At 44.9% G+C, this 25284-nt stretch overlaps 1 long non-coding RNA gene across 2 annotated transcripts; it reads right to left on the bottom strand.

Moving 5' to 3' along the window:
* Window positions 1-1632: 1632 nt before the first annotated feature.
* On the bottom strand, window positions 1633-15983 carry LOC109025692 (uncharacterized). Of its 2 annotated transcripts, XR_002004618.3 has the most exons (4): window positions 13545-15983; window positions 12592-12654; window positions 7226-7382; window positions 1633-3213 (listed from the first exon to the last, which is right to left on the bottom strand). It is a non-coding gene; the product is annotated as an uncharacterized lncRNA (long non-coding RNA). The 2 variants fall into 2 exon arrangements; XR_010129881.1 differs by lacking the exon at window positions 13545-15983 and having other exon boundaries at window positions 1634-3213; window positions 12592-13538.
* Window positions 15984-25284: the final 9301 nt, after the last annotated feature.

The following is a 25284-nucleotide window of genomic DNA, read 5'->3' as shown; positions in this document are numbered from 1 at the left end:
GCTCTCAGAGTGTCGCTGGAGGAACTAAGCGCGATGTCAGGGCAATTAAGCGGAGGCCCTGCATTACCTTTGTCTGCACACCCTTAACATCACCCTGTCTCAATGTGGTGAATAGTTATTTCTTTAGTGGAGAATTTGTAATTTATTTGGATGTTTCTTATAATTCAGACCACCATTATAAAAATTATTTTTTTCTCCCTTTTTTTCAGGTAAGAAAAAAATCATTAAACATAACTAGCTAGTAGAAATTAACATTTCTTCAGATTGCCATAGCTGCCATATTTTTGCTATAAGGGAATGAATGACTGCGAGGGAGATGCACACAGTCACTGCTGGGGATTTGACTGGCCACTACTCTCCTATCGGTACAGCAGGAAAGTGGCAAACAACTGCAAAGCCTGTACAGTCCACATGGTCTATAACAGCAATCCAGGGGAAAAGGTTGAACTTTGAGACTATTAAAATAATCAGCCAGGGTATTGTTTTATTCAATGTTAACCTTTATGTTTTATGTTAAATGACAGTGAAGGTTCTGGAACACGGTGATTCCCCCGAGTCTCGGGAGCTGAGATTTCTTTGATCTCTAAAGAGGCTTCATTCCACTCTGCAATGCCGAAATGCTCTTGGCTCCCTCTTCACTGGTCAGTTTTAATAGGTGCAACAGAAGATAAAATGTTTTAAAACATGAAAACTCTGGTTTTTAAAAACAGATGATGAAGAGACTGGCTTAAAATCCGCCTTCTGAGTGTCCCATTTGCCTCACACTTTTGGGGTTGTGGTTCTGTTGGGCAAGGAGAAGGTTGCAGGTAATAGGAAGTGATGAGAGAGGGGGCGAGAGAGGGAAGAGAGGGAGAGATAGGGAGAGGGAGGTTGGAGGAGAGAAAGAGGGAGGGAGCCTCGCCGATCATTCCTGACTCCCCAAATTTCCCCTGATGGACTTTTCCTGGTGAACATCTACAGTCTGTAAGCAGGTGTCTATAAATGTTGCTGCTGAGTCTAAGCCTTGGGGCATTAATACGCAGCTCCATTTCCACTCATGAGTAATGTATTAAAATTTTGTAGCTAATAAATTCTTAATGTGAGAAGCTCCAGGTTATTTCTTACTTACACAGCGACCTGGTTAATGGAACACCAACCTGGCCATGGCTCTGGCCGCCTGTTATTTTCCGTGCTGTTTTCCCAAGGCTTTCCAATGCAGTCAGCTCCACTGCTAACTCCCTCTGCCTGTGACCACTGCTTAGTTCCTGCATATATGCAGAAGCACACACCTCTTCAGACAATTAAATCACACCAAACTGCTTGGGGACTGGAGACCTGCGAGTGTTATGTGAGCAGTTCCCCTCCCCTGCTAAGTATTATTGACAAATCCATCAAGGGCAGTGATGCATTGGTTTCCACCTTACCTAGAAGGACACTAGGGCAACGGTGACATGCTGTCACCGTGGTAACTGCGGCTGAAGTGAACAGCCTGTTAGGATAGGTGACCTCTGTTGGCAGTGTGCCTAGAGATATAGCACTCACCCGGCTGCTGTGTCATGGGGACCCCAAGGAGCAGCTCAGTGCCCTCAAATTGATTCATTAGGCCCTAAACATATCGATCGCTCCAATTTGCAGGAATTTATTATATTGATATTGGACTGATTAACATTTTGTGCCAGACTGGTTCGATATGTGCTTGTAACAGCTTTTAATGATTAATTGACTTTTATTATTCCATCTCAGGGCTGTCAGTGAGCTGTGAACTGTGGGCAGGCTTGCTCCTGGGCTGTCTCTCCAGTGGCACAGGGCAGTGATTGAATACCTAGGAAATTAGTGTCCTTGCTGTCTCATTTTATGAAAGATAAATGCTATGACATTTAATGCAGACCTTAATTTAGAACAGAACTAAGCAGATCATTTTGCAATTTAATCATAAACAGGTAAATATCAAAACTTGTTTAGCATTTTACAAGTTAAGCACACAGAAAACAGAGGTAAAGTGGGGCAGGCAACGAGGGGGAGACAGCAAGAGGTAAAATAAAATAATATGGGCAGGAACTGCACAGCATTTTAATAATCATGTAATTTATTAGGGCCAACATCCGAGCCCATTTTTCAGTCCAGAATATACTGCTCTCATTCACTCGGTAGTGAGCCGAGGGTGTGCCACTTGGCGCAGGCTGAAAAGTTAGCATTTACCTTCCTGGCCACAGGCAGCCTTGCAATATTGCCTAGTGAGTCAAGGAAAATACATTGATTTGCCACAAAAGTAAATAGCAGAATAAGGGACAGGCTCTAGTTTAATATGTGCCCCTGACATGTAATAAGGGGAATATCACATTCAGTATGGTTTATGTGTTACCTAAAACAACCATAAACATTATGAAAAGACGACAGGAGAAGATGAGATTTTATTGTGCTTGCTAACAACAGCGAGAGAAGAGTAGGAAGGCTGGGGGCTGTCAACTCACACCTTCTCGCATTCATATTTAAAGCGTATTTTCTTCCTTTCATTTTAATTAAAAGACTTAAGTTAGGGGGAAACTGTCTAAACATCATGTCAAATTATTCATGTTTGTACATATAAGGAATAAAATGGAATGGTTCTCCTGCTCACGGTTCTTCTTTCTTCTTTACCATTCCATATTTTTCTATGTAGCTGTGCAGCGTAAGGACGCCTTCACTTGATGTGCAAGTGTCAGTTGTTAAAGTGTCACCTAACCATGCGCAGTGTACATCGTTTATGGCCCTTGTCTGAGATACACTCAAACCATAGCATTTTTATTTTATCAAGCCCTCCACTGGCGAAAAGAATTGGAGGTCACCCAGTCTCCCATCATAGAGTCACTAGAAACTCTATCTTGCTGCTCTGCCCATTTTCATCAAAGGCCTAGGCCACCTCCCTCCCTCAGTGCATAGACAAGCTACCTGACACCACCTCCATTTCAATTTGGAACTATGGCATCTTGTGATTCTTGTGATCCTGGAGGGCAGGATTTAAGTGGGCTCCCTGCTATGTGCTTCTGCACTTGGACACACACCCACTAGGGCAGTCTTCGAATGTGTGTATTTCACCTGCGTGGTTGGGAGTGCCCTCACCTCGAGTCCGTCTTATGCCACGAGCCTTGCTTGGCATCCATTGCTGTTGGCCACGCATGGCATCACGGTCCCCTCCCTGTTCAGCGCCCAAAGCGTAGACAGGACGAGAGCTTGGAAAACCTCAAAGTGCCTCTCCTGTGTGGAAATTGAGAAAGCACAGACATAAGTGCCTTTGTTGGATCACAGTCCCGAACAGCAAAAGACATTTTAAACATCTGCCCTTCCTTTGATTGGTTCTACATCCTCTCTCTTTTTGGCTACTGTTCATTATTCTGCATTATATTCATTACCAAGAAATCTTCTCCAAGCCAATATTTTCATCTGGATTCATTTTGAAAGATGACTTGGATCCAGGGTATTAATCTGATCCAGCCCCACACAAACCCATAATAGACTATGACACACCACATATAGATAAATTCTATGGAGAGAGCTGTGTTTCAGGCTTAAGGATCTGATCCTCTCTATTGTGCCAGAAATGCCATATCCTCAGGCACAGAGGAGAAAAATGGGTCTCTTTCTAGTTTCTCTGCTTTACCGGAAAGGGGAAAGGAAAGAATCAGGGCTGTCCCGAAGCTCTGCTCTGGGCTCACAAGGCACTCATGCTGCAGCCCTGGAGTTCCTCTGTGGGTGTGGAAACACACAACCCAGGCACAGCAGGCACACACAACCCATACTGCCGATCCGTCGCTTATGTGCTGGTTCTGTGAATTTTCCCGTGTCAGGGAGGAATCATCCTTTTGAGTATCTCCGTGGCACTTCATGCTCACCATGCTCCTTGGATTAGAATTCAGATTTCTTCCTTTGGCCAAAGTTTATTGGTTTCATCTCACTGGCATTCACTGTATAGGGAGAATTTTCAGGAGTCACTGAATACTTTCTGGCCTCCTTCCTTCCAATCACCAATCGAATAACTTTCTGTATCTATTTTATCTTCTGGTTCTGCTGTCAGATACCTGTCATACTATTAGCAGGAATTCCATGAAAAATTTAACAGGAAAAAAAAATGTTGATTCCCCAAAGTGGACTACTGGAATACGTTCTTTCCTTATCCTGTGGGTAACAGCCTTCAAAATGCTTACCTTTTAGTGAACATTTTAACTCAGGCAGAAAAAGGTACGAAAAGATTGGGAAATGATCTCATTCTAAAGCTAGCATCTAAGGAAAATATTCAAAAATTCAAGCAGAAAAATTCAAAGTGTCTTATTTTTTGAAAACACTTTTTATCTGTACATTTTGTTAGTAAGGCTTACCAAAGGACCACTATGGTATGCTTTACTTCATAGTCATAAAATATGACTCTCTTTAATTAACTATTTATATGTAATAGGAACTCTAGTACCAAATATTTTACATTTTTGACACTAGAATTTCTGTTCTACATGGGAATTTTACTTAATAATTATTGCCATTAAGCTTGATAGCATAATTGATCACACTGGTTTGAAGACTTATTTTATTTTATTCTATATTCATATTTTTGTGCCTCTAATCTAAACAGTAATATCCCCAGGAAAACATATCTTCATTTAAGCATCTTAGTTCAGGCCGCTATGACAAAGCATTATAGACTGGGTGACGTATGAACAGCAGAAATTTATTTCTCACAGTTCTGGAAGCCGGAAGTCTGAAATCAGAGGACCAGCATGGCTGGGACCTGGTGAGGTGCTCCTTCCAGGCTGCAGACTGCCTACCTCTCCATGTGTCCTCAGTGGGTGGACAGAGATGGAGCTGGCTCTCCGGCCTCTTCTTAAGCGGGCACTAATCCCATTCACAACACTCACGAGGGCTCCACCCTTGTGACTAATCACCTCCCAAAGGCCCCACTTCCAAATTTCATTACCTTGGGGATTTGATTTCAACATAGGAACTCTGGGGGGACAAGAACATTCAGTCCCTCTTATCACTTAGGAAACCAATTTTTTCTTGGGTACTTCAGTAGCCACATGAGTTGTGGTTTTGAACCTAGCCAAGCTTATCTCTTAATCTATCTTCATAAGGCCCTAGAAAGAAAGCCTTTCTTGGCTTCCATGTGTTGGTCTTTGAAGGGATACTGAAATGTCATATCCACCCAGCATTTCCAAATATCTAGACCTTGGTTGAAATGCATATAAACATCTGGTTTGAGGTGATGTCTCACTTTTTATCTAAACATTTCAGCAGTGTGCAGACATAAGATCAACTTCTGAGTCATCGCTGACTGATTCTCCATTCCTTTCCAGCACTGATGATTCCCTTGCCTGAGAGCAGGGGTATCTGTGTTCCCCGCATGGGCGGGGCTGGGGTTTGTCCTGGGTCTTGGAGTGGGTGTTTGTGCCACTCACCACTAAGTGGGCTTGTGAGCTGGCTGGCAGTGCTCCTGGGGATTGGCTGAGTGGGCTGTAGGGGGAGGGGGGTTTTCCCCTTCCTTCTTCTCACTATTCCAGGTGGGAAGGTAAAAATGGATGAGCAAAGGGATGCTCTGTACTCCTTTCTCCCAGGTGTGGTTCTACCAAAATGAACAATTCCTAAACACCTGCCGGGGTTGGGGAGCAGAGACCCAGGTCCCCAGTTCTGGGTGGAGGAGCTCTGGGCAGCTTCTGTAGTAATAAAGACTGAGTACAATTGAGGGTCTGGTTCTTCATTCTGACTCTTAGTAGCTGTGTGATCTTAGGCAGCTTACTTTATGCTGCTGGCTTCTCCTTCTTTAGCTCTAAAGTCAGGTCCTTTCAACTCTAAAATGCAATGCCAACCTTGGCATCTCACCCCCGATCTGGAGTTAACTCCCCTTCCCAATTCCTCTACTTCTGGACTATCAGGTATTCCTGACACGGGTGTGCTGGGATTTTAACCGTAAGCTTTCAAGGAGAGAAGAGGAAACTGTACTATTTAGGACAAAGACTCAAAGGTGCAATGCCAGTGTAGGACTGCCCCTGAAAAAGGGCATCCAACAGCCAGAGTCCCTTGATTTGAAGCTCCGAGGACCAATCTGTGTTGCATCCATGTCAAGGGGCCTGACCTGGTGTCCCAAGCAGGCATCCAGATCCCACAGATGAAGGGAACACAACAGCGGGATATGAGACCATCGTGATCCCACGTGAGTCCATCTTCACTCAAACAGGCTTCTCCAGGATAGGCGGGGCACAGGGGTCAGCACTCAGGCTTCACCAAGGTTCGACGAGAGAATGAGGAGGAGAAAGGGACCAGGAAGTGGAGTGTCATGAGGAAACTGAGCAGAGGGGATGGTCTGGCTGCAAGCCAGGCTCTCAGCCACATGATTCAGCTGCACAACCTCAGCCTTTCCTGAGGATGCCTCATGTGCTACTTGTGGAAGAAGTTGAGAGGGGATTTTAAAAACCTACTTAAAATAGAGTTATTACAAAAGTATGGGGGAACAATGCAGGTGTTACAACTGGACTGAACTTTGAAAGATGCCGTGTTATCTCGTAGAACCTCCCTCACAAGCTTCTGGGGTTTCAGGAATTTTTGGCTTAGGATCCTGCAGGGCTCTTTAGTCCATCTGGAATTAGATCCCAGTCTGGCCTCAAGTCCACGTCCTTTGGATTGCACCACGTGGCCTGGGGGTGCAGGCGGCTGGGGCCATCATTCTCCCAAGACACAGGGCTGAGGGCAGAAGGTCCATGCAGGGACCCCTACCCAGCCAGGTTTGGGTCTAACAGGTATGGGGATGAGAGGGCCAAGCAACACACAGCTAGAGACTATGGAGTCCTTCTGGCTTCCTTGGAGCTGGGAGGAAGCTTCCAGCACCACATCCTGTTACTCAATCCTGCCTTATTCTTGGATCCTAAACCCTGGTATCCACCTTTGAGTTCCTGCTCCCTGCCGCTCAGCCTTCCCGGTGCTAACTGCCCAGCTGCCAAGCCCTTGTGTGCTGAAACAGACTCCCTGCTCATCTGCCCCAGCTGCCCACCTGCAGAGCAGTGCTGGCCCTTCTTGGAGATGACTCTAGAAGCTTCCTGGAGAGAACTCATACTCCCCAGGGCTAGCTGGCCTTTAGCCTGTGGCCTTCCAGGTCAGATGCTTCTTTGCTCAATTATGCCCATTTCTGAACCAGCAAACAAATCCTAAGTAGTCACAGAAATGCTCAAAACCCCCAGATGAACGAAGTTTCCCCTCAATATTTTTATCCAATAGACCCAATGATTACCTCTGAGGTTAAATAGAAAAATAGGGGCATAGGAAGTGCCCCTTCCTATGCAGCAGCAGGAAAACATAAGCAGCAGCAGGAAAAGGGTGCAGAATTATTTCTCATTTGCATTTGTTTGTCTCTTGTGGCTCTTCTGTTTTTCACTGTGTTTGGATCCCTGGGAATAAATTTTTCAAATTGCATGTTAATTACTGCATTTGTGGCCTCCTTAGTATCAGACACTTTCAGGAAATATTACAGTTATAATTTCTAGATTAATAAAACTGAAGACAAAATTGACCCAGTAGACATAATTTAGTGTACTTTTCAGAAAGCTTCTGATAAGGCCCCTCCTAAAAGGCTATTAAGGAAAATAAACAACCATAAGGTAGAAAGCAAAGTCCTGTAAATTACTGCAACCGAAGGAACTGAACCAAGGGAAGAGAGTCATAGCGCCTGCTTGTATTTTGTTGTTTACCTAAAATATGTGGGCAATTGGTAGTGAAGATTTAAAAAGAAAAAATACCCTTTGAGTTTTCATCAAGTTTGATTGGCTTTGAAATTGTCGGGCCCTGTAGAGAAATAAACATAGCAAAGGCTTTGAGGACCGCTCAGCCCAAAAAGGTGCAGCTGTATGTGAAGTGCGGATGACGCTTGAGGGGTAGGGCCAGTGAGAAAATACACACACAGACACACACACACACGCACCTGTGCACACACATGGTGAAGATGCCCCAGTCTGGGCTCGGAGGTCTGATTTTTTTGGATTTTTTGTAAAGCTCTAAATAAAATCCCTCAGGAAAATAGTACAGTTAAGGAAAAGATGAGCACATGCACAGAAAAAAAAGAGAACACCAGGCCCAGAAATAGATAAGGCAGCCCTAGGACCTGGGAGCGCCCTGCTTGTTCTCACCCCTGTGGGTGCAGGGAGCAGGGCTGAGGCTGAGTCTCCAGAACAACGCAGGAGGAAGACCAGCTCCCTTTAGCATGTCTACATTGTAGGGTCGTTTATAATGATCTCCATGCAGATTTTTTGGATAGTCTGCTTTTCACTGAAATAGCAAAGATCTTGGTAAAGGAACTCTTACTGTCTATCTGTGTTTTTTGAATTCTGTCCTGAAAGGCACAGCCTGGCCACCAGTTGACTCCATGGGGCACCTGGGTCAGGAGGTGACCACACCGCTCAGTTGGACTAATCCCCTTTCCTCACCCCATGGTGGATGCAGACCCAGCACTCGTGCAGGCTACAGGGGAGGAAGAGGAAGCCTGGGCTGAACTGTTAGGCGCAGACCCATCACCCATGGGGCTGTGACCGGGAACCCACCAGAACTCACCATCTTGTTTTTTTCACCTATAAATGGAAGTTCTTGTCAACGTATATCTCACAGGAATCATAGGAAAAAGCTTAACTAATCCTTTCATATAATGATGTAGAAGCAGTTTTTAAAGTCAGACCATTAGATTAAAGTGATATGTCAGTGTGGTCAATGCAGACAAAGGCTATTCTACATAAAATTCTTAATTTAATAGTGATAATGCCTAACATGTGCTGTGCACCGGGTACAACTCGTGTGCGATGCATATCTGATCCTCACAGAGACTTTCACAAAACCCCACTGGACACACAAGGATACTGAGGCACAGAGAGGCTGAGGAATGGGCCAAGGCCATGGAGCTGACTAGCAGAGCAAGGATCTTAACCACAACAGCCAGATTCTGGAGCCCATCGGCTCATCCTCCATCCTCCTATATTTATGCAATTTCATACAATATAGTGTGTACATAGCCGTGCCATAAGAGCTAACATGATTGAAGCACCTACTTGTACTTAGCACAAACCCCTTGGCGCGCACTGCGTCTTTTTTTTTTTTTTTTTTTTTTTTTTGAGACAGAGTTTTGCTCTTGTTGCCCAGGCTGGAGTGCAGTGGTGGGATCTCAGCTCACTGCAACCTCCGCCTCCAGGGTTCAGGCAATTCTCCAGCCTCAGCCTCCTGAGTAGCTGGGATTACAGGCGCCCGCCACCATGCCCGGCTCATTTTTTGTATTTTTAGTAGAGATGGGGTTTCGCCATGTTGGGCAGGCTGGTCTCAAACTCCTGACCTCAGGTGATTTGCCCGCCTCAGCCTCCCAAAGTGCTGGGATTACAGGCATTAGCCACTGAGCCCAGCTGCATCTTTTAGTCATCATCCAACTCCGTGAAGTCAATGCAATCACCATCCTCACTGAAAACAATGCAGCATCTGTATAGATAGTTCTGGTCCAAGACGTTTCTTTTCCTTAGGTAGGTCAACCATTGCCCTCTGCAGATACCCAGAGACTGCTTCCTTTCCCTTGTGCGGCCACAGAACCCAGTGGTGGGTTTTGCCCTCTCTGAAGTCCAAAGAGCTGATCCAAGTAGCTCACTGCTCAGGACACTGGCCCAGGCTTTTTCAAGGTAACATCCAGACCCAGGGTGAGCACAAGAGGAAGCTGGCCCAATGACGAGGGACCCATCACACTGGGGACCATCCTCACCATTGGAGAGTTTCTAACTCATCTTTGTCAACCTGTGTTTATTTTGTTTTCAGAAGAGTGTTAGCTGGGGCCCTGAGCACACCATTGAGTGATTGAGTGACTTGGAGGGTTCTGAAATTCTAACTTTATGTTCGTGCACATGAAAGTTGTACATATATATATATATATATATATATGTTGCTAATCATCCATAAAATTTAATTTTGCACAGCCGCCCTCTCCTTACACATTTTGGGTTTTCTGTGAATAAGCCTGCCATTCGAATCTAGTGAAATAACATGAATGCCCTTAGCCAACCCCTGAGTCTAATTGTACAGGCCTTGGTACAGGTAAACCTCTCAAAGAGAGCTGTCCTCTTCAGTCTTCTCACTCATCTTCCATCCTCTCGATCTAAAGCATGAATCGGCCAGCCCCAGTGGCTCCCGTCTGTAATCCCAGCACTTTGGGAGGCTGAGGCCAGAAGATCATTGAAGCCCAGGAGTTTCAATCCAGGCAGTTCAAAGGGGAACAAATTGAGACTCCCTCTCTCTTTCTCTCTCTCTCTGTCTCCATATGTGTGTATATATACATATATATATACACACACACATATGTGTATATATATACACATATGTACATATATATATACACATAGGTACATATATATATATATAAAATCAGCCAGGCGTGGTTGCATGCACTTGTAGTCCCAGTTACTTGGGAGGCTGAGGCAGGAGGATTGCTTGAGTCTGGGAGGTTGAGGCTGCAGTGAGCTGTGATCACACCACTGCACTCCAGCCTGGGTGACAGAGTGAGACTCTGTCTCAAAATAAATAAATAAATACATAAGTAAATAAATAAGTAAGCATGAATATCTCACATGGCCTCATGTTCATGACTGAGATTATTAAATACTAAAGTGACTCGGTTGCTTGAAAGCTGCAGATTCTCACTAATTCTGCCACTAATGAAGTGAATAAGCCTGAGGGCATCATCCTGGGCCAATGCAGTTGGCTGTCCTTGTCCCACATGGAGGCCAACAGGTATTCCCTTGCTCTTGCTCTCTCCGTGATGGGCCATCTTCACCACAGGACAAAATCATGGAGTTAGAAAGTATGCCTCACTCTGTACCATCCTGTCACTTGCTAGGTGAAGGGTACCTGGCCAAGCAGTGTGCAGAAGGCTCAGGGCATCTTGCTTAGGTCTCCAGGTCTCCCTCTCAGGCACTGTGTCCAGCTCACATCATCGGGGGTTTGATCAGAGACCAGGTGTGCGCTTGTGTTGCCTGATGGAAAAATTTTGCTACGAATGTCTCCCTGTTTATACCTCAAGAACGTTGCTTCTTTAGTGAGCTATAAGCATAATGCGCTTTAGGCTGTGTCTAAATAATGTATTTTTCCAACCAAAAAGCAAAAACTCAGATGGTTTGTGCCATATTTTTGTATATTTAGAAACAGCTGGTTGATTGACTGGATTTTTAATTTTTCACAGGAATGTTTGATGTAGGGGAGACTGCGCCTTTAAAATCCTCTGAGGAAAGAAGATTTCTATAAAAGTTTTCTCCCATAAATATTTTATGTTTCACTGAATTACTATGAACAGAAATTCGGTGATGGAAGAGAAGCACCTTCTCCGCCCCCACACCAACCAAAGGCCCATTTCCAAACTCATGGCCATGCTCTGCCACCTGGGAACCTGGACACCGGAGCCCCTCTTCAGGATTCAGTTGCCTTCAAACCCTTCTATCACATTTTAGAATTACTCTTCCGATTAATTTGTGCTATCTGGCTGCTGTAATTTTGAATAAACAAGCCCGAATATTTGGTTAAAATGCCTAAGTCACCTGAGTTGCAAAAAATACGGCCAGATTGATTTCATGACTTGTGCATAAGACACCCAATATATATTCATTAGGTACATATTCTATCAATATTAAATATGTATTAATTTTAATATACTAAAATATTAACATATAATTACTGTATGTTATGTAGTAATAAAACATTGATATAAATGAATGTATAATTAAGAATATAAAATATATAGAATTGAATGATATCCCTCAAGGCTAATATATATGGGTAAGTAAAATGATCTGATTCAAAGAGCTACAAGACCCTGGATGGAAAGAGGAGCTAATATTTACTGAATATGAAGTAGGTGCTAGGTGTGGTGCCGGTTGCTTGCTAAATGATCTCATTCAATCTTCACAGAAACTCAGGGGGTAGAGCCTACTTTCTCCAGCTTACAGATAGGAAGCCTCAAGGTTCAGATAAGTGAGGGAACTCGCTCAGGGCTGCACAGCTAGTAGCCAGAGCAGCTTGAAAGTCAATCTAGGCCAGTCTGGTTCCACAGGCCGTGGCTTCACCCCTCTTTGCTCCCTTGAAACTGCTCCCTTATAGGGTTCCAGTAGTCATCCCGACTCTGCCTGGAAAATTCTACCACTGTGTGCACTCAGCAAGATTAGAAAGCAGAACTCCAAAAGTCCGTGATGAACATGCACCCATGTGGCCCGCGGTGGGACAGGTGGGGTAGGAATCTTTCTGCCTCTTTTACCCGAGTGTGGAGGAACATATCGGATGGGCCTACTATGCCCTTGCGTGCCTGCTAAGGCCCAGCAGGTTTGACATGATAGGACCCTCGCCTCCCACCATAATTGAAAAGCACTGACTCAGGGGCCAGGAGACCCAGGATAGCCACAGAGAAGGAGGAGTGAAAACCCGAAACATTCAGGGGGTGGCATTTTTTCTGGTTCACAGGAATGCTTGATGCCACTTCCCCTCTCTTATCAGACGCAAGCTGCTCCTCGCACAGGGAGTTGGGCTAATGAGGTTGCTCTCCTCTGAGATGTTATTGTGGCCATGGAGAGGAAAGAGAATAAAGGAAGGACAAACCTTGTGTTGCAGGAAAAGTCAGGTTCTTGTCACACAACCGAGAAAGATCAGGCTCGCGGACACCTAGAAGGGTGAGGAGCAGAATTTATTGGGCAAAAAGGAAAAAGGAAAAACAATTCAGCAAAGTGAGATGGAGTCCTGCTAACAGGCTCTGCACCTCACAGACCGAATCCCAGGTCCCCAACCAGGAACGGGAGAGGCCAGGCTCCTCCCCACTGCAAATTGTGCAAACTTCTCGTGGCTCCACCCTGTCCTCCCAGTGCGCACGCTGGTCAGAGATTCTCTGGGGAGCCCTTTTTACTTGGCTATCTCGCTTGGGACCTGAGAGTCAGTCCCGTGACAGTCAACCACAGTAAGACACCAAGGGTTAAACCTTGAGGTCGCGAGCTGCAGGGTGAGGGAGGAAAGGCACTGCCGTGCGCTGCCTGCCTGTCATCCAGGCAGGCTACCCAGGTTCAATTTGTTCCTTGCCCTTTGGGTTCTGGTAAGCCAGTGAGTGAAAAGAAAAAAACTTACAAGGAAAGATTATTTAAAAACAGATTTGCTATATATCAGAAACAGCTGTTAATTAGGCATGTTGAACTTCTTCCTCATGCCAGACTTTATAATGTTTATGAAAGTTGTTAACTGATTCAAGTTAACAAGCGTTTGCCTGGCACTTGCCATGTGCCTTCTTGAACGATGCCAGGTAGGAACATGAAGAACAGTTACCTGACAATTTAACTATGATGGTGCCCCTTCCACTGTGGGTCTCAGGGTTGGACATTCTGTGTCATCTTAAAGAGGTGGCCCTTATCAGAGGGGAAGAGGACGCTTTGGAGGTGCTGGCCAGCTCCGGGACCTTGGCTGAGTTACTCAGTTCCTCTGACCTTTGGTTTTCCCATTTGTAAGGTATATAAATACTACTGAGACAGCCAGGTAGGAAGGGCTCCGTGGCAGAACCTGCAACCGACCTGCACACTGGGAGGAATGCACACCGGGGTGGAGCATGGGGAACTTCCCCATTTGCAGCTAGGAGGAGCCTGGCCCCTCCCCTTCCTGGGTGGAACCTGGCATTCAATCTGCGAGGTGGGAAGCCGCACTAGCAGGACCTTGGCTTTGCAGAGAGTCCCTGTTTCCCTTTTTTCTTTTCCGCTCTGTAAATTTCATTATTCTCACCCTTCAAAGTGTCTGTGAGCCTAGTATTTCATGGCCATGTGTCAAGGACCCGGCTGTTAGCTGAACTAAGGAGAAAATCCTACAATACTATCTCTTTTTTGTGAGTACATTTGAAGATTAAATCGCATCATGGAAAACATTCAGTAGCGCAGCCTCTGGCTCCTAGTAGGCTCTCATTGTTATTACAGCTAAGGAGGTGGGCCTTCTACATGGAGTTCCACTCATGCGTGCAGAGCAAGGCCTCAACACATTTGTGAGAGGCTAGGTTTAGCTTATTTTCAAAAGCATCATCAAGATTTGCTGAAAGGTTACAAGTAGGACAGCTGAAAACAAACATTTTAGGTCTTTGCAGTATGGATGCAAGAAGGGTTTCCCCTCTTTTCAGTGGTATGATTTGGGAAGCACTGACTAAAATGTTTGGATCGATGAGAGGGAGGGTGGTGGTGAAGGAGAAAAGAGGGAGGCCTGTTAGCCAAGATTTGCAGGTGTTAAATACAAACCCCAAATTGGTTACTGTGACTCTCCTGAGAGTGGGGAAGGAAGTGGGTGGGTGGATGGGTGGGGTAGGAGTGGCAAAATCAGGCCTGAAACCAAGGACTCCATATGATGCATCTTAACAGATACTCCCTCAATTTCCTTCCTTCTCGTGGGGGTGGGATTTACATAAGCATTTTCTTGAGTCCAGATAACAAAACCATACCTTGAAAGACATTTCACTTTTTCTGCCCATAATCAAGGCTGGTACCTTCCAAGATTCAGAGATCCTCGATCAACAACAACAGAAAATGTCCTCACCATGTTCTGAAAGCCTTCCAAAGCATGGCAGAATGTAGAATGAGGAGATGGCAAACTCTACCACCAGCCTGGGGTCCCAGCTGCCCTTCTATCCAGAAATGTTTTCATCTCACCACACAGAGCTTCACATGCACCCTTTTCAAAACCCACACTAGCTTCTCGATTTCTTGCACAACAGAAACTAATCTGTTAGACCTTCGTAATAAACGTTAACCCTTTAAAGAGTATCTAATGTTTGCCCCACAAGAACCTGTAAAAATATGTCCATTTCGCACACACAGAACAAGGCTGCCTACAGAAAGAGTGAGGTGTGTGTTTTTCAGATGAAAGATGTCTTTCTAAAGTGCAGCATTGTTACTACAGGTGCATTATATCTGAAATGGATGCACTCTTGAAAGATAATGAATGATAGCACTTCCTTATTGTTGGTACCCACCCATCACTCTTCTTAAAAGCACGTGCTGTATAGCATTTGCAGTGTTCCTACAAAAGAAAAATTTTAGCTGATTTAAATACCTAACTGCTCCTAATTGTTATTCAGAATAAAAGGTTGCACTTCTTAAGTGTTCCCCGCTTTTAACACTGTTTTTAGTACCTCCATTTAAAGCCTGAAAATAAAATGCTTTTGCATGTGAAAGGGTTGCTGTAAGTTCATGGACCATGGACACATCCATCCTTGTGGCTGGGCGTGGGCTCCGGAGCTCTTGAACAGCTTGCGCTACTCTCCTCGGAATGCACCTGGGACTAGGCAAGCCCTTATGAGCTGGCATGCTTCACTGCTCTCTTGAGGTCACAAATGAATGAGATTTTCTGCTCAAACTTTAGAAATTTAAAGTGTTTTTGGCAGGTAGAACCATTCCATCCATGTGTCCCTGGCTCTGGGCTGGGGACAATCAGCAATTCCACATCTAAAATCACCCCACACTGGTAGACGCCAGAGTAAGTTTAAAGTCCTCTTGGAAGAAAGTTTCCAGAGATCCTGCACTATTCCATGGTTCTTCCTTTAAGCCTTATCTACCCAACTAAAGTAATGTCTTGATCAAACGATGGAGATGCATTCTAAGACATGAGTCGTTATGTCAGAGGCGTGTAAACCAGAACAACTCCATCGTGAGTAGGAGCTGGGTAAAATGAGGCTGAAACCTACTGGGCTGCATTCCCAGGTGGTTGAGGTGTTTTAAGTCACAGGATGAGATAGAAGGTTGGCACAAGATACAGGTCATAAAGACCTTGCTGATAAAACAAATTGCAGTAAAGAAGCTGGCTAAAACCCACCAAAACCAAGACGGTGATGAGAGTGACCTCTGGTTGTCCTCTCTGCTACACTCCCACCAGTGCCGTGACAGTTTACAAATGCCGTGGCAACGTCAGGAAGTCACCCTATATGGTCTAAAAAGGGAAGACACAGATAATCCATGCCTTGTTTAGAATATTATCAAGAAACAACCAAAAAAATGGGCAACCAGCAGCCCTCGGGGCTGCTCTGTCTATGGAGTAGCCTTTTTTTTTTTCCTTTGCTTTCTTTTTTTAAAATTTTTTAAATTTTTTATATTTTATTTTTTTGGGACAGTTTCACTCTTGTCACCCAGTCTGGAGTGCAATAGCGTGATCTCAGCTTACCGCAACCTCTGCCTTCCAGGTTCAAGTGATTCTCCTGTCTCAGCCTCCAGAGTACCTGGGATTACAGGCATGCACCACCACACCCAGCTAATTTTGTATTTTTTAGTAGAAATGGGGTTTCACCATGTTGGCCAGGCTGGTCTCGAACTCCAGACCTCAGGTGATCCACCTACCTCAGCCTCCAAAAGTGCTGGGATTACAGGTGTGAGCCACCACGCCTGGCCTGTTCCTTTACTTTCTTCATAAACTTGCTTTCACTTTTTGAACTTGCCGTGAATTCTTTCTTGCGCGAGACCCAAGAACTCTCTCGGGGTCTGGATCGGGACCCCTTCCCTGTAACGGTTATGTAATTTTCTTGTTGTGCAAACATCACAGAACGGACTTACACAAACCTACATGGTATAGCCTGTTACACACATAGGCTCTATGGAATGGCCTATTGCTCCTAGGCTGCAGACCTGTACAACATGTTACTGTATGAATACTGTAGGCAATAGCAACAAAAGAGTTTACCTACATATATCCAAACACAGAAAAAGCACCATAAATATATACTATAATCTTATACAATCACCACTGTATTTGTGGCCTGACATTGACCAAAATGTTGTTACGCATCACATGACTGTGTTACTGGAAAGGGGTCCCGATCCAGACCCCAAGAGAGGGTTCTTGGACATCGTGCAAGAAAGAATTCAGGGTGAGTCCTTAGAGTAAAGTGAAAGCAAGTCTATTAAGAAAGTAAAGGAACAGGTCAGGCATGGTGGCTCACGCCTGTAATCCCAGCACTTTGGGAGGCTGAGGCGGGTGGATCACCTGAGGTCAGGAATTTGAGACCAGCTTGGCCAACACGGTGAAACCCTGTCTCAATTAAAAATACAAAAATTAGCCGGGCGTGGTTGCAGGCACCTGTAATCCCAGCTACTCTGGGGGCAAGGCAGGAGAATCACTTGAACCTGGGAGGCAGAGGTTGCAGTGAGCCGAGATTACGCCATCACACTCCAGCCTGGGGGACAACAGCGAGACTTTGTCTCAAAAAAAAAAAAAGAAAGAAAGGAAAGAATGGCTATTTCATGGGCAGAGAAGCTGAGGGCTGCTGGTTGCCCATTTTTGTGGTTATTACTTGATTATATGCTAAACAAGGGGTGGACCATTCGTGAGTTTTCCTGGAGAGGGGTGAGTAATTCCCAGAACTGAGGGTTCCTTCCCTTTTTACACCATATAGGGTAACTTCCTTGGGTTGCCATGGCATTTGTAAATTGTCATGGTGCTGGTGGGAGTGCCTTTTAGCATATGAATGCATTATAATTAGCATATAGCGGGCAGTGAGGAGGACCAGAAGTCACTTTCATCGCCTTCTTGGTTTTGGCAGGTTTGGGCTGGCTTCTTTACTGCATCATTTTATCAGCAAGGTCTTTGTGACTTGTACCTCGTGCTGATCTCCTATTTCATCCTGTGACCTAGAATGTCTAACCTTCTGGGAATGCAGCAATGTAGGTCTCAGCCTTACTTTACCCAGCCTCTATTCAAGATGGAGTCACCCTGGTTCAAACGCCTCTGACAACTGTTTATACCATTAGTAGCAGGAAGGAAAGTCAGCAGACTTTCTTCAGTCATATAAACTGTGGTGTTCACAAAAAAATGCTTGGATTGATTGCACAGCTGAGAGTATTCTACTGTTTAGATCATTGGACAGACATTTTTTCAGTAACAGAGTTTAACCTAAAATCCTTATGCTTAATGTTTAAGTCAATTTCCCCCTTCTTACGCTGGTTAAGGATGGATGATCACATTTTTTTGTCACAGACTGGGTTGTGTGTCCTACATTTTGTGTAAGAATGCTGCCCTCCTGCCCCTTGCCCGTCCCACCAAACAGGTCTTAGTGCACACTAAGTGTGTGAGGAGCCGTATCAGACACCTTTAGTGGCTCTGTTTTCAGTGACCCCACACTTCCACATTCCTTATGAAATAACCTCTCCTTCTCTCCTTATTTGTCGCTTGGAGCACCTAGGTTTTCCAAAGCAGAAGTCCCTCCCCAATAAGACGATCACTAAGACGTCCAACCTGCAAGCCTAACTCATCCCACAATGGGGCTTGGTGCTTCTGCCACAATACAAGACTACATGGCTGACTGCTGTTGGCCCTTCTGAGTTTGAGAAGAGTCCTTGTAAGTTTACAACACCACACCCTTTGTTGGTTTTTACAGGGCTAGAGGGTTTTGCCTAATTCAGCTGAGACATGGGTGCCCTGCAATTATCCCTGTTAGCTGCAGTGCCAGATGTGTTGAAGTGGAGTGGTGTGTTCTGGCTTCCTCAGAAAACCAGCTTCCAGGTTTCTTCTTGAGTTGGCTTGAGGCTCACAGAGAAGCTTTTCTTAAATTGATATACAGCCATTAGTTGGATGCCTGGGGAGATCACAGGGGTCCCCTGCGGTGTCGATGTGAGCCCAGCCTTCTTAGAGAATCAGTGCAGGGCTGAGGGAAGGGCTCCTCTGCCAGTAGCTCCAGTTCCACAAATTCTCATCCTACACTTGACCAGACATCCTCTGCTGCTGGGTGCATCTAACCTCTGGTATTACCCTGTGTTTGTTCTGAAAGACTTCTTTTGATACCACCCCCAGACAAATGTGTTTTGAATTTCACCACTACTCCAAAGTAATTCTGAATTCTAATCACAGTCTATCTGGTAGAGTCACACTCTTCCCTGTCACCCCTTCCATAGTCCACTCTACAGATCACGCCAGATTGTTGTCATCTCTAACTTAATGAGCATGGTCTCTATTCTCATCAGTCCCCACAGGTAAGAGCAATTCTACCTCATCTGCAGCAATTTGAAAGGGACCACTGGGAACTCACCTAGGGAAGTGAGAGTTGCAGAAACATTCTTTTTTCCGTCTTCCTCCGATTTCCTGCCCTTTCCTAGTTCTGTCCTTGAGCTACTGGCAAGCTCAGCCATTCTGAGAAGGGATCTCTCTAGGAACCAGCCTCCCCACTATCCCAAGCACATGCTGACTTCCTACCAGTGAAGGAGCCTTTTACAAGCATCCCCTCACTCCTACCCTCTATAGCCTCCCAGCATTCAGAACCATAATGATATTTATTCTGGATGTTTGCAACTTTAGAACACAACATGCTGATTTTCTGACATTAAACACACCAGCGGCTGTGGAAGAGTCCTAGAAATATGTTTCCCCCTCTGTACTGGGAGTCGGGAATTGCACTTGTTAGAGTCTCCCAGGTGCTAAAAGAAGAGAAATGGGCTGAGAATGGTGAGCTGGACAGAGTCCAAAGCTGCTGTGTAATCTCTCTGACTCTTCCTTGGCCAGCTCCTCCATGTATGATAGCACATTGTGCACAGAGCTCCCGCAGAGGAAAGACCTGCTGGTTTCAGCCCTGTCTAATGAGAGACCAATGTGTGTGCATGGCCAATTTGAAGAAGAAGGGGGAAAACAAAACAAAACAAAACCAAAACTGTAATTGTGTGGCTTCTATTGCTCAAAGTGAATCCAGGGTCTTAAGCTGTTTCATGGAGCCCCAAGGTCAAGGCTGCGATGTGCCTGGGGGGAGGGGTGTAGCTCACACATGATGCTGTGCTGCTGTGTTACCCACCAGGATGACTCTGCCCCGCTAATGGCCCTGGGCACTTGTAGTGGGCTTCTCCCTGAACACAGATCAGAAATGCAGGCTCCTTTTCTGCAGTACTTTTTAATCCCAGCAACTCTCCACAGCAAAGAGTAGTTTTCCACAAGGAAACCAAGCTGGTCATCTCTTCTCTCTGCCAGGTGAGTTTGCCTTGCAAATTGCTGTGGGAATGACTTTCCTCCTAGGACCTATCTAGGTGCAGAATTACATTTAGATGGCTATTACTTTCTCATATTCAATATTCCTCTTACTACCACCTGTCATTTTCACCTGTTGTTCTGGTATTCAATTCTAATCCTAATACTCTTTGCAAAGCTTCCACTTTGTTCTGTGATATTTCTTGGTTTTTTTTAGAGGAAGAAAGTTAAATTAAAATTTAAAAAGGAAAGAAAATAATCATGTGGGAAGGTGTACATAACTCTCAAAACACAGTGTGAATTTGTTTCTGAATTCAGACTTCAAGTGTTTTAGTCACATAGTGTCAGATACGAAGATGATAGAATTCATGGATTACTCTGACCATCAATGTTTGAGATCTTAAAAGTCAGGACAGCTTTTAATTCCAATATTCACTCTGTGGATATTTATTTAATTCCAATATCCACTCTATGGAGAACCTAGGTGAGGCTGAAGGAAGAAAAGCACAGTTAAAAATATCCAGGGAGCGGCGGCTCACGTCTGTAATCCCAGCACTTTCGGAGGCCGAGGCGGGTGGATCACCTGAGCTCAGGTGTTCAAGACCAGCCTGACCAACAAGGTGAAACCCCGTCTCTACTAAAAATACAAAAATTAGCCAGGCATGGTGGCAGGCGCCTATAGTCCCAGCTACTCGGGAGGCTGAGACAGGAGAATTGCTTGAACCCGGGAGGTGAAGGTTGCAGTGCAGTGAGCCGAGATCACACCACTGCACTCCAGCCTGGGCGACGGAGTGAGACTTCATCTCAAAAAAAAAAAAAAAAATCCAGGTTTTCTTTCCAACCAGAAAGATTTTTCTAATCAGAAAGCTGATTTTGTCAGGCCAATACCTGAAATTTTAAACTCAGATAAGACTTGAAAAACATATAAACAACCTTTCACTTTGAAACACTCTGCATATATTTTTAGAAACCTATTCCTTAACAGATTTTATCTGCTGTAATAATCTTTTAGTGAGTCAATAACTCTACCAACTGGGCAATAAGCAAAATAACAACTTGCTTCATTATTTTCTTTAAAGTCCAGGTTTTACTCATCCTTCTTTCTCCACTCTCAAAGACAGAAGAAAAGAAGAGCAACCAAGAGATGCGGTGGAGTGGGAACAATGATAATCATCTATTGACAGATATCCGGGTAGAAGAGTTGGATTGCCCATGTCTGAGGCCGAGGGAGAGTTCTCACTCTGCTACGTGTTCATGCAGCACCAGCTCAAGCTGCAGGAAAGCACATGGGTTCCTGTGAGCCACATGGAACCCTCCATCGGAACCCTCCCAACAAATCACCATTGTTTAAAACTTTAATCAAGATTATTTTCCTGAATTTAGGTAAATGTATTAGTTTTTATAGATACACCTATGTCTATGTCTAATGAAAATCAAGAAAATCCATTGAAAAGCCAATTTGAAAGAATACCTGTGTGTGTATGTGTGTAGAGAGAGAGTGAGAGAAACGGAGACAGAGAGACAGCAAGAGAGAGAGAGAGGACAGAAAGAGAGAGGATGCATTGAACATCTGTGTAACCATTGCATATGAAAAAGGTTAGGATGGGTGTGGGGGCTTATGCCTGTAATCCCAACACTTTGTGAGGCTGAGGCAAGAGGACTGCTTGAGGTCAGGAGTTCAAGAACAGCCCAGGCAACTCAGTGATACCCCCATCTCTACAAAAAAAAAAATCTTTTTTTAGTTATGTGAGTGTGGTGGTGTACACCTGAGGTCCCAGTCACTGAGGGGGTGGAGGTAGGAGGATTGCTTGAGCACAGGAGTTCAAAGCTGCAGTGAGCCATGATTGCACCACTCCCTCCAGCCTGGGCAACAGAGAGAGACGTTATCTCTCAAACAAGAAAGAAAGGAAAGAAAGGAAAGAAAGGAAAGAAAGAAAGAAAGAAAGAAGAAAGAAAGAAAGAGAAGAATATATATGAATAAAAGAAGGTTATATGTGAAATAAACTGTATGTTATTCATCCCTCTAAGGGTCTAAAGTCTATAAGAAATAATATGTTCACTTTATGAATGTAATAAGTTATTTTTGATACTCTGTCTTTGTCTTATGGACTCTTTAGAGCATTTAGGCGATAAGTTGAGTCTAATTCCACAACCTCTGCCTAGGGGTACAGGGCAGACTTCAATGGGTTTATCTAGTGGAATAGCCCACCATTCCTAACCCATCCCTGCCCAGGATAAAGAAAACCTGTCCCAAGCTCTTGGCCCACAGAAGACGTGACATGGTGCTCTCGGGCATTGCTGAGAGAACACAGGGACAGCACAGAACTCCCAGAGGACTGGGACAACAAAACACACCCTGACCTTTAGGACAAAAGAGGAAAATGGAGTGAAGAGGTGTTTCTCTTTTCTGTGCTCTGGCACCTATCCATTGACCTGGAAAGGCAAACAAATCAGAATGGACTTGAGAAAATAAGAGTGGACTGATGTGGACACTTGCAGGGAGGCAGTCACCAGCAACACTTACAAATGTGGCCAAGGATCTCCACTGCAGCATGGTTGGGCACAGGGCAGGTCTGGGATCAAGCAGGATTTGTGAGCATGGTGGGGACCCCTAGGCTGCTCCCCTAGAAGAACAGATCTCACGGTCTCCACTCCAGCTGGCCCCAGCTGAGCTCATCTTTGTACAGACTGCACTCTGTCCAAGCACAGAAGTTGGAAGTGGAGCCAAGGGAGGGTTTTCTCTTCCTCTAACGTTGGAGAGGGCATTGTTGCAGACTACGTGAATGAAGGAGAATCTGGCACGAGGAATCTTTCCACCCTCCTGGCTGTGGAGTGAACAGGTGGCCCCAAATCTGTCTATGTGGTGGGGGCCGGAGGCGGGTAGGGAGAGGATGAATCTGAAAATATAATGTCCTGAAACTTAAATTTGAACCACATGAAGGAGAAAGAATAAGCTCTAAGGTAGCACTCCCAAAAACTTCCACTGAAATATCAGAAGAAACTGCTTATGCTTGGATAAGAACGAGCGGGTATTGGCCCAAAGCCACCCTCTATAGTCACAAAATGCATTCGAAATCTTAGCTTTTGTTTTTAAATTGTATGATGATTTTGTATTCTATTGTATAGTAGATCTGTGATTGTTTTAATATAAATGTATAGTTTGAAGTTCTCAGTTAAGTTACTTAGCTTGTTCCCCAAAGAACCACATGATGAAGAGATGCTGCAGGAAGACACCCCACACTTGTTCTGTGACTTGGTTTCTGCAACCTGGATACATCCCCTGCACCTCTTGGTAGGTATGAATTTCACAAGCACAGCTAGGGAACAGGAGATCTGCTCCTGAAACAAAGAGAGAGGCCACAGGGGCACAAGGAGGTCACACAGCAAGGAAGGAAGGGTGATCAATGCAGCCAGTGCCCTGCCCCTCAGGGCACCCCACTTCAGGGCCACCCCATTCTGCTCACCAGAGGACTCAATCACCAGCCACCTTTACACACCCCAGCCCAAATGTGGAAGCAACTTACTTCTGGTGGTTTCTCTTAACCTAGCTGAGACAGGTAATTTTTTTTTTCAAAGAAATTGGGAAAAAAATAAGGAGAAATAGGAAAATAAGTACAAAGAAAATAAAAAACCAACTTTCTTCCCTCTCCATGTACCCTCCCCTGTGACAGCCACACGTTACCTTAGATGACCGGAAGACTGTGCAGCTGTTTTACCCAGCACCAGCTCACGTACCCCTGCCAGGGCTGGTCTCCCGGACACCCCGAGAAGGAACTGTGGTCAGAGCCGAATCGCGGCTTAAGACATAGGCTCCTCTCTCGGTTTCTTCTCTCTCTCTCTCTCTCTCTCCATCTGTATGTGTGTGATGTGTGTACTGCATACGTTGTGTGCATGTGTTGTGTGCCGTGTGTATTGTGTGTGTACTGAAGATTACGTGTGTACTGAAGATTTTGAGTGTGTTGTGTGCTCTGTGTGGTGTGTGTGTATAGTGTGTGCTGGGTGTGCTGTGTGTTGTATATGGTTTGTATGTATATGTTGTGTGTGCTGTATATGTTTTGTGTTGTGTATGTTGTGTGTTGTGTGTGCCGTGTTATGTGAATGTGCTATGTGTTGTATTTGTGTGTTGCATTTGTGTGCTTGTGCATGTTGTGAGTGTGTTGTGTGCTGTGTGTGTGTTGCATTTGTGTGCTGGGTTGTGTGCTGTGCTGTGCTGTGTATTGTGTGAAACACACACAAATCTGGACATAGTGCAGTGACTCTCAGGACCAAACAGAGCTCCAATCTATCTTTGCCACCCACCCAGAAACACCCCCCTCAGTAATTCCACCGGAGAAGTTTATTCTTCACCAGGAGGTGGTAAGGATGGGGTGACTGGCAGATTAAATAATCCCAACCCTCAGGCAAGATGCCAACTTCTATACGCAGGATTTGCCTCAGCCTTGTAGTCTACCAAGTGTTAAATAACACTAAATTCTTAATAAATATAACAGTCACACAGTAATTCTAACTAGAATAGTAAGAGTGCAGCCTTTTCACAAAAGCATAATGTGGAATAAAATTACCAAGCTTCCATTGAGAATATGCAGAAGGTTGAAAGTAGTTCGATTTAATTATTTCATTACAGCCTATACTGCAGTACGTGCAGGTAGACAATATTTCTATAACAATATCAATGATATATCTTAGGCTTTCTCTATAGCATAGTAGAGAAACTGGCAGGGAGGAAAAAAGGATCCACTCCATTGAAAATAATTCATTCTTATTTCCAGACCAAATCCTACAATTGAATTCAGTCTCTAAAATTTGGGTAAATTGCATGATTTTTGTTTCCACTCTGACCTTTGGAATCTGGCTGATTAAGGCTCGGTCTGCTAGCACAGCTGATCTGTCCTTCCACCAAGCTGACCTACTAGAAACCAGCCAATTCAGCCAGGCAACCAGCTACTAATCAGCCAGTTTCTGGTTAGTCTGTCCTGCTTACAAGTTCCCAGATTACTTAACTGCCGGCATCCAGGAGGGTGAAGGAACCTGTCCTTCTTCCCATGAGGACAGGAAGGACAGTATCCTGTGGGAAGAAGGGTCATTGTACAGCTTAGAAAAGAATCAGTGGCCGGGCGTGGTGGCTCACGCCTGTAATCCCAACACTTTGGGAGGCCGAGGAGGACGGATCACGAGGTCAGGAGATTGAGATCATCCTGGCCAACATGGTGAAACCCTGTCTCTACTAAAAATACAAAAATTAGCTAGGTGTGGTGGTGTGTGCCTGTAATCCCAGCTACTCAGGAGGCTGAGGCAGGAGAATCCCTGGAATCAGGGAGTCGGAGGTTGCAGTGAGACGAGATT

This window comes from Gorilla gorilla, chromosome 12 (assembly GCF_029281585.2).
Source record: "Gorilla gorilla gorilla isolate KB3781 chromosome 12, NHGRI_mGorGor1-v2.1_pri, whole genome shotgun sequence".
NCBI classification, from domain to species: Eukaryota; Metazoa; Chordata; class Mammalia; order Primates; family Hominidae; genus Gorilla; species Gorilla gorilla.
The sequence above is the reverse complement of the archived record's forward strand: the minus strand, read 5'-3'. Positions and strand labels throughout refer to the sequence as shown.